The sequence below is a fragment of the Oncorhynchus keta genome, chromosome 11, assembly GCF_023373465.1.
Source record: "Oncorhynchus keta strain PuntledgeMale-10-30-2019 chromosome 11, Oket_V2, whole genome shotgun sequence".
In the NCBI taxonomy this organism is placed as follows: Eukaryota; Metazoa; Chordata; class Actinopteri; order Salmoniformes; family Salmonidae; genus Oncorhynchus; species Oncorhynchus keta.
In genome coordinates this window covers 32,460,083-32,468,463 of record NC_068431.1, presented here as the reverse complement: position 1 = coordinate 32,468,463, position 8,381 = coordinate 32,460,083, and the positions used below count along the sequence as shown (strand labels likewise).

The 8,381-nt window shown below is 37.6% G+C and overlaps 1 protein-coding gene and 1 long non-coding RNA gene across 3 annotated transcripts in view; one reads left to right on the top strand and one right to left on the bottom strand.

Moving 5' to 3' along the window:
- Positions 1-1,298, bottom strand: part of LOC127906159 (uncharacterized) — a 5,272-nt gene extending 3,974 nt beyond the window's left edge. Inside the window, exon 1 of the long non-coding RNA XR_008060486.1 lies at positions 963-1,298. This is a non-coding gene — a long non-coding RNA (uncharacterized LOC127906159). The remainder of the gene's footprint in view (positions 1-962) is intronic.
- Positions 1-8,381, top strand: part of LOC118390706 (active breakpoint cluster region-related protein-like) — a 315,098-nt gene that overhangs the window by 26,113 nt on the left and 280,604 nt on the right. The window lies entirely within an intron of this gene.

The window sequence follows — 8,381 nt, the reverse complement described above, 5'->3', positions numbered from 1 at the left end:
TGAAATCAACCCTAACGAGCCATGGAGATGAACCAGAATCACTGCCCAGCTATCCCGAGTTCATCGGGCCAGTCAATTTCACATTCCTGCAGGATTTTTATAGCATGACAAATTCGTGATGGTACCTGCCCATTGAACCATATTGCAAATGCACAGTGACTTTGCAAAAGTGAGAAAACATAAACAAATGGACATGATGAAATCAACACAACGAGTGATGGAAATGTACAACTATCACTGCTCAGCCATCCTGTGTTCATCAGACCAGTCAATTTTGCATTTTGAGCATGTCAAATTTCATATGGTAAATGCACATTGAAACATATTGCAAATGCGCGCGCACTTGCAATATGATTCTATAGTGTAAAAACATCACCTAATGGACATGATGAAATCAACACAACGAGTGATGGAAATGTACAACTATCACTGCTCGGCCATCCTGTGTCCATCAGACCAGTCAATTTTGCATTTTTGAGCATGTCAAATTTCATATGGTAAATGCACATTGAAACATATTGCAAATGCGCGCGCACTTGCAATATGATTCTATAGTGTAAAAACATCACCTAATGGACATGATGAAATCAACACAACGAGTGATGGAAATGTACAACTATCACTGCCCGGCCATCCTGTGTTCCCATAGCGAGCATTAATATCAGAATGACCGGTAAATGCATTTACAACCATATTTTTATTTTTGGGTTACCAGTTGCACAACAATGCACGTGCATTTGCAATATGATTCTATAGTGAAAAAACATCACCTAATGGACATGATGAAATCAACACAACGAGTGATGGAAATGTACAACTATCACTGCTCGGCCATCCTGTGTCCACCAGACCAGTCAATTTTGCATTTTTGAGCATGTCAAATTTCATATGGTAAATGCACATTGAAACATATTGCAAATGCGCGCGCACTTGCAATATGATTCTATAGTGTAAAACATCACCTAATGGACATGATGAAATCAACACAACGAGTGATGGAAATGTACAACTATCACTGCCCGGCCATCCTGTGTTCCCATAGCGAGCATTAATATCAGAATGACCGGTAAATGCATTTACAACCATATTTTTATTTTTGGGTTACCAGTTGCACAACAATGCACGTGCATTTGCAATATGATTCTATAGTGAAAAAAACATCACCTAATGGACATGATGAAATCAACACAACGAGTGATGGAAATGTACAACTATCACTGCTCGGCCATCCTGTGTCCATCAGACCAGTCAATTTTGCATTTTTGAGCATGTCAAATTTCATATGGTAAATGCACATTGAAACATATTGCAAAATGCGCGCACTTGCAATATGATTCTATAGTGTAAAAACATCACCTAATGGACATGATGAAATCAACACAACGAGTGATGGAAATGTACAACTATCACTGCCCGGCCATCCTGTGTTCCCATAGCGAGCATTAATATCAGAATGACCGGTAAATGCATTTACAACCATATTTTTATTTTTGGGTTACCAGTTGCACAACAATGCACGTGCATTTGCAATATGATTCTATAGTGAAAAACATCACCTAATGGACATGATGAAATCAACACAACAGAGTGATGGAAATGTACAACTATCACTGCTCGGCCATCCTGTGTCCATCAGACCAGTCAATTTTGCATTTTTGAGCATGTCAAATTTCATATGGTAAATGCACATTGAAACATATTGCAAATGCGCGCACTTGCAATATGATTCTATAGTGTAAAAACATCACCTAATGGACATGATGAAATCAACACAACGAGTGATGGAAATGTACAACTATCACTGCCCGGCCATCCTGTGTTCCCATAGCGAGCATTAATATCAGAATGACCGGTAAATGCATTTACAACCATATTTTTATTTTTGGGTTACCAGTTGCACAACAATGCACGTGCATTTGCAATATGATTCTATAGTGAAAACATCACCTAATGGACATGATGAAATCAACACAAAAAGTGATGGAAATGTACAACTATCACTGCTCGGCCATCCTGTGTTCATCAGACCAGTCAATTTCACATTCCTGCAGGATTTTATAGCATGACAAATTCGTGATGGTACCTGCCCATTGAACCATATTGCAAATGCACAGTGACTTTGCAAAAGTGAGAAAACATAAACAAATGGACATGATGAAATCAACACAACAGGTGATGGAAATGTACAACTATCACTGCTCAGCCATCCTGTGTTCATCAGACCAGTCAATTTTGCATTTTTGAGCATGTCAAATTTCATATGGTAAATGCACATTGAAACATATTGCAAATGCGCGTGCACTTGCAATATGATTCTATAGTGAAAAACATCACCTAATGGACATGATGAAATCAACACAACGAGTGATGGAAATGTACAACTATCACTGCTCGGCCATCCTGTGTCCATCAGACCAGTCAATTTTGCATTTTTGAGCATGTCAAATTTCATATGGTAAATGCACATTGAAACATATTGCAAATGCGCGCGCACTTGCAATATGATTCTATAGTGAAAAACATCACCTAATGGACATGATGAAATCAACACAACGAGTGATGGAAATGTACAACTATCACTGCTCGGCCATCCTGTGTCCATCAGACCAGTCAATTTTGCATTTTTGAGCATGTCAAATTTCATATGGTAAATGCACATTGAAACATATTGCAAATGCGCGCACTTGCAATATGATTCTATAGTGTAAAAACATCACCTAATGGACATGATGAAATCAACACAACGAGTGATGGAAATGTACAACTATCACTGCCCGGCCATCCTGTGTTCCCATAGCGAGCATTAATATCAGAATGACCGGTAAATGCATTTACAACCATATTTTTATTTTTGGGTTACCAGTTGCACAACAATGCACGTGCATTTGCAATATGATTCTATAGTGAAAAAACATCACCTAATGGACATGATGAAATCAACACAACGAGTGATGGAAATGTACAACTATCACTGCTCGGCCATCCTGTGTCCATCAGACCAGTCAATTTTGCATTTTTGAGCATTTCAAATTTCATATGGTAAATGCACATTGAAACATATTGCAAATGCGCGCGCACTTGCAATATGATTCTATAGTGTAAAAACATCACCTAATGGACATGATGAAATCAACACAACGAGTGATGGAAATGTACAACTATCACTGCTCGGCCATCCTGTGTTCCCATAGCGGGCATTAATATCAGAATGACCGGTAAATGCATTCACAACCATATTTTCATTTTTGGGTTACCAGGTGCCTATTTTCAATCACCAGTTGCACAACATGCGTATCCATCAGAATATTTTAAACAGTCCATAAAGCACTCAGGACTGCCCCCATAGATAGAGGGCCGTAGTAGGGTACTCCCATAGCGGGCATGGATAATAGGAGTCCCGGTAAATGCATTTACAACCATATTTTAATTTTTGGGTTACCAGTTGCACAACAATGCACGTGCATTTGCAATATGATTCTATAGTGAAAAACATCACCTAATGGACATGATGAAATCAACACAACAAGTGATGGAAATGTACAACTATCACTGCTCGGCCATCCTGTGTTCATCAGACCAGTCAATTTCACATTCCTGCAGGATTTTTATAGCATGACAAATTCGTGATGGTACCTGCCCATTGAACCATATTGCAAATGCACAGTGACTTTGCAAAAGTGAGAAAACATAAACAAATGGACATGATGAAATCAACACAACAGGTGATGGAAATGTACAACTATCACTGCTCAGCCATCCTGTGTTCATCAGACCAGTCAATTTTGCATTTTTTGAGCATGTCAAATTTCATATGGTAAATGCACATTGAAACATATTGCAAATGCGCGTGCACTTGCAATATGATTCTATAGTGAAAAAACATCACCTAATGGACATGATGAAATCAACACAACGAGTGATGGAAATGTACAACTATCACTGCTCGGCCATCCTGTGTCCATCAGACCAGTCAATTTTGCATTTTTGAGCATGTCAAATTTCATATGGTAAATGCACATTGAAACATATTGCAAATGCGCGCACTTGCAATATGATTCTATAGTGTAAAAACATCACCTAATGGACATGATGAAATCAACACAACGAGTGATGGAAATGTACAACTATCACTGCCCGGCCATCCTGTGTTCCCATAGCGAGCATTAATATCAGAATGACCGGTAAATGCATTTACAACCATATTTTTATTTTTGGGTTACCAGTTGCACAACAATGCACGTGCATTTGCAACATGATTCTATAGTGTAAAAACATCACCTAACGGAGATGATGAAATCAACACAACGAGTGATGGAAATGTACAACTATCACTGCTCGGCCATCCTGTGTTCATCAGACCAGTCAATTTTGCATTTTTGAGCAAGGTCAAATTTCATATGGTAAATGCACATTGAAACATATTGCAAATGCACGTGCACTTGCAATATGATTATATAGTGAAAAAACATCACAAAATGGACATGATGAAGTCAACACAACGAGTGATGGAAAGGAACAACTATCACTGCCCGGCCATCCCGAGTTCATCAGGCCAGTCAATTTTGCATTTCTGCAGGATTTTGAGCATGTCAAATTTCTTACGTCATTTGGCCCACAAAAAAATCCTTATGCACAATTTAAAAAAATATATAAAAAATATGATAATAAAATTGGACAAAAGTATATTCATACAGTTCTTACACATGTGTAATTGACAAAAAAATTGAAAGAATTTCAAAAACGGTCCAGAAAGCACTTTTTTAAGGGTGTGTGAAGTTTTTTACAAAATTTTGAAATTTTTGACTTTTGACTTTGACTTCCTATGAAATCATATTGGAATTGGACAAAACATATTCCTTATGCGCATGTAAAAAAAAAAAAAAAAAATTATGATAATAAAATTGGACAAAAGTATATTCATACAGTTCTTACACATGTGTAATTGACAAAAAATCGAAAGAATTTCGAAAAACGGTCCAGAAAGCACTTTTTATGGGTGTGTGAAGTTTTTACAAAATTTTGACATTTTTGACTTTTGACTTTTGACTTCCTATGAAATCATATTGGAATTGGACAAAACATATTCCTTATGCGCATATAAAAAAAAAAAAAAAAATTATGATAATAAAATTGGACAAAAGTATATTCATACAGTTCTTACACATGTGTAATTGACAAAAAAATCGAAAGAATTTCAAAAACGGTCCAGAAAGCACTTTTTAAGGGGTGATAAGTTTTTGAAAAAAGTTCATTTTTTCAAAATTTTACTTTTGACATTAATTTGGGTTACATATCCAATATGAAAAACCCCGGTGGAGCGCATTTGCCCCCTGTTGAATTTTTAAAGTGTTACAACTGGCAATTACCATATGGCATTTGCAATACACTTTGGATGAATCAACGCCGAATTGGGTGGTATTGGCCAATGTGTATATGGTTTGTCCGATGCCAATGACATGCCATTCATTTTTGTCCAATACAGGGGGGTATTCCCTTACTTATGTGATAGTTGTACATTTCCATCACTCGTTGTGTTGATTTCATCATGTCCATTAGGTGATGTTTTTACACTATAGAATCATATTGCAAGTGCGCGCGCATTTGCAATATGTTTCAATGTGCATTTACCATATGAAATTTGACATGCTCAAAAATGCAAAATTGACTGGTCTGATGGACACAGGATGGCCGAGCAGTGATAGTTGTACATTTCCATCACTCGTTGTGTTGATTTCATCATGTCCATTAGGTGATGTTTTTTCACTATAGAATCATATTGCAAGTGCACGCGCATTTGCAATATGTTTCAATGTGCATTTACCATATGAAATTTGACATGCTCAAAAATGCAAAATTGACTGGTCTGATGAACACAGGATGGCTGAGCAGTGATAGTTGTACATTTCCATCACCTGTTGTGTTGATTTCATCATGTCCATTTGTTTATGTTTTCTCACTTTTGCAAAGTCACTGTGCATTTGCAATATGGTTCAATGGGCAGGTACCATCACGAATTTGTCATGCTATAAAAATCCTGCAGGAATGTGAAATTGACTGGTCTGATGAACACAGGATGGCCGAGCAGTGATAGTTGTACATTTCCATCACTTGTTGTGTTGATTTCATCATGTCCATTAGGTGATGTTTTTTCACTATAGAATCATATTGCAAATGCACGTGCATTGTTGTGCAACTGGTAACCCAAAAATTAAAATATGGTTGTAAATGCATTTACCGGGACTCCTATTATCCATGCCCGCTATGGGAGTACCCTACTACGGCCCTCTATCTATGGGGGCAGTCCTGAGTGCTTTATGGACTGTTTAAAATATTCTGATGGATACGCATGTTGTGCAACTGGTGATTGAAAATAGGCACCTGGTAACCCAAAAATGAAAATATGGTTGTGAATGCATTTACCGGTCATTCTGATATTAATGCCCGCTATGGGAACACAGGATGGCCGAGCAGTGATAGTTGTACATTTCCATCACTCGTTGTGTTGATTTCATCATGTCCATTAGGTGATGTTTTTACACTATAGAATCATATTGCAAGTGCGCGCGCATTTGCAATATGTTTCAATGTGCATTTACCATATGAAATTTGAAATGCTCAAAAATGCAAAATTGACTGGTCTGATGGACACAGGATGGCCGAGCAGTGATAGTTGTACATTTCCATCACTCGTTGTGTTGATTTCATCATGTCCATTAGGTGATGTTTTTACACTATAGAATCATATTGCAAGTGCGCGCGCATTTGCAATATGTTTCAATGTGCATTTACCATATGAAATTTGAAATGCTCAAAAATGCAAAATTGACTGGTCTGATGGACACAGGATGGCCGAGCAGTGATAGTTGTACATTTCCATCACTCGTTGTGTTGATTTCATCATGTCCATTAGGTGATGTTTTTCACTATAGAATCATATTGCAAATGCACGTGCATTGTTGTGCAACTGGTAACCCAAAAATAAAAATATGGTTGTAAATGCATTTACCGGTCATTCTGATATTAATGCTCGCTATGGGAACACAGGATGGCCGGGCAGTGATAGTTGTACATTTCCATCACTCGTTGTGTTGATTTCATCATGTCCATTAGGTGATGTTTTTACACTATAGAATCATATTGCAAGTGCGCGCGCATTTGCAATATGTTTCAATGTGCATTTACCATATGAAATTTGACATGCTCAAAAATGCAAAATTGACTGGTCTGATGGACACAGGATGGCCGAGCAGTGATAGTTGTACATTTCCATCACTCGTTGTGTTGATTTCATCATGTCCATTAGGTGATGTTTTTTCACTATAGAATCATATTGCAAGTGCGCGCGCATTTGCAATATGTTTCAATGTGCATTTACCATATGAAATTTGACATGCTCAAAAATGCAAAATTGACTGGTCTGATGAACACAGGATGGCTGAGCAGTGATAGTTGTACATTTCCATCACCTGTTGTGTTGATTTCATCATGTCCATTTGTTTATGTTTTCTCACTTTTGCAAAGTCACTGTGCATTTGCAATATGGTTCAATGGGCAGGTACCATCACGAATTTGTCATGCTATAAAAATCCTGCAGGAATGTGAAATTGACTGGTCTGATGAACACAGGATGGCCGAGCAGTGATAGTTGTACATTTCCATCACTTGTTGTGTTGATTTCATCATGTCCATTAGGTGATGTTTTTTCACTATAGAATCATATTGCAAATGCACGTGCATTGTTGTGCAACTGGTAACCCAAAAATAAAAATATGGTTGTAAATGCATTTACCGGTCATTCTGATATTAATGCTCGCTATGGGAACACAGGATGGCCGGGCAGTGATAGTTGTACATTTCCATCACTCGTTGTGTTGATTTCATCATGTCCATTAGGTGATGTTTTTACACTATAGAATCATATTGCAAGTGCGCGCGCATTTGCAATATGTTTCAATGTGCATTTACCATATGAAATTTGACATGCTCAAAAATGCAAAATTGACTGGTCTGATGGACACAGGATGGCCGAGCAGTGATAGTTGTACATTTCCATCACTCGTTGTGTTGATTTCATCATGTCCATTAGGTGATGTTTTTACACTATAGAATCATATTGCAAGTGCGCGCGCATTTGCAATATGTTTCAATGTGCATTTACCATATGAAATTTGACATGCTCAAAAATGCAAAATTGACTGGTCTGATGGACACAGGATGGCCGAGCAGTGATAGTTGTACATTTCCATCACTCGTTGTGTTGATTTCATCATGTCCATTAGGTGATGTTTTACACTATAGAATCATATTGCAAGTGCGCGCGCATTTGCAATATGTTTCAATGTGCATTTACCATATGAAATTTGACATGCTCAAAAATGCAA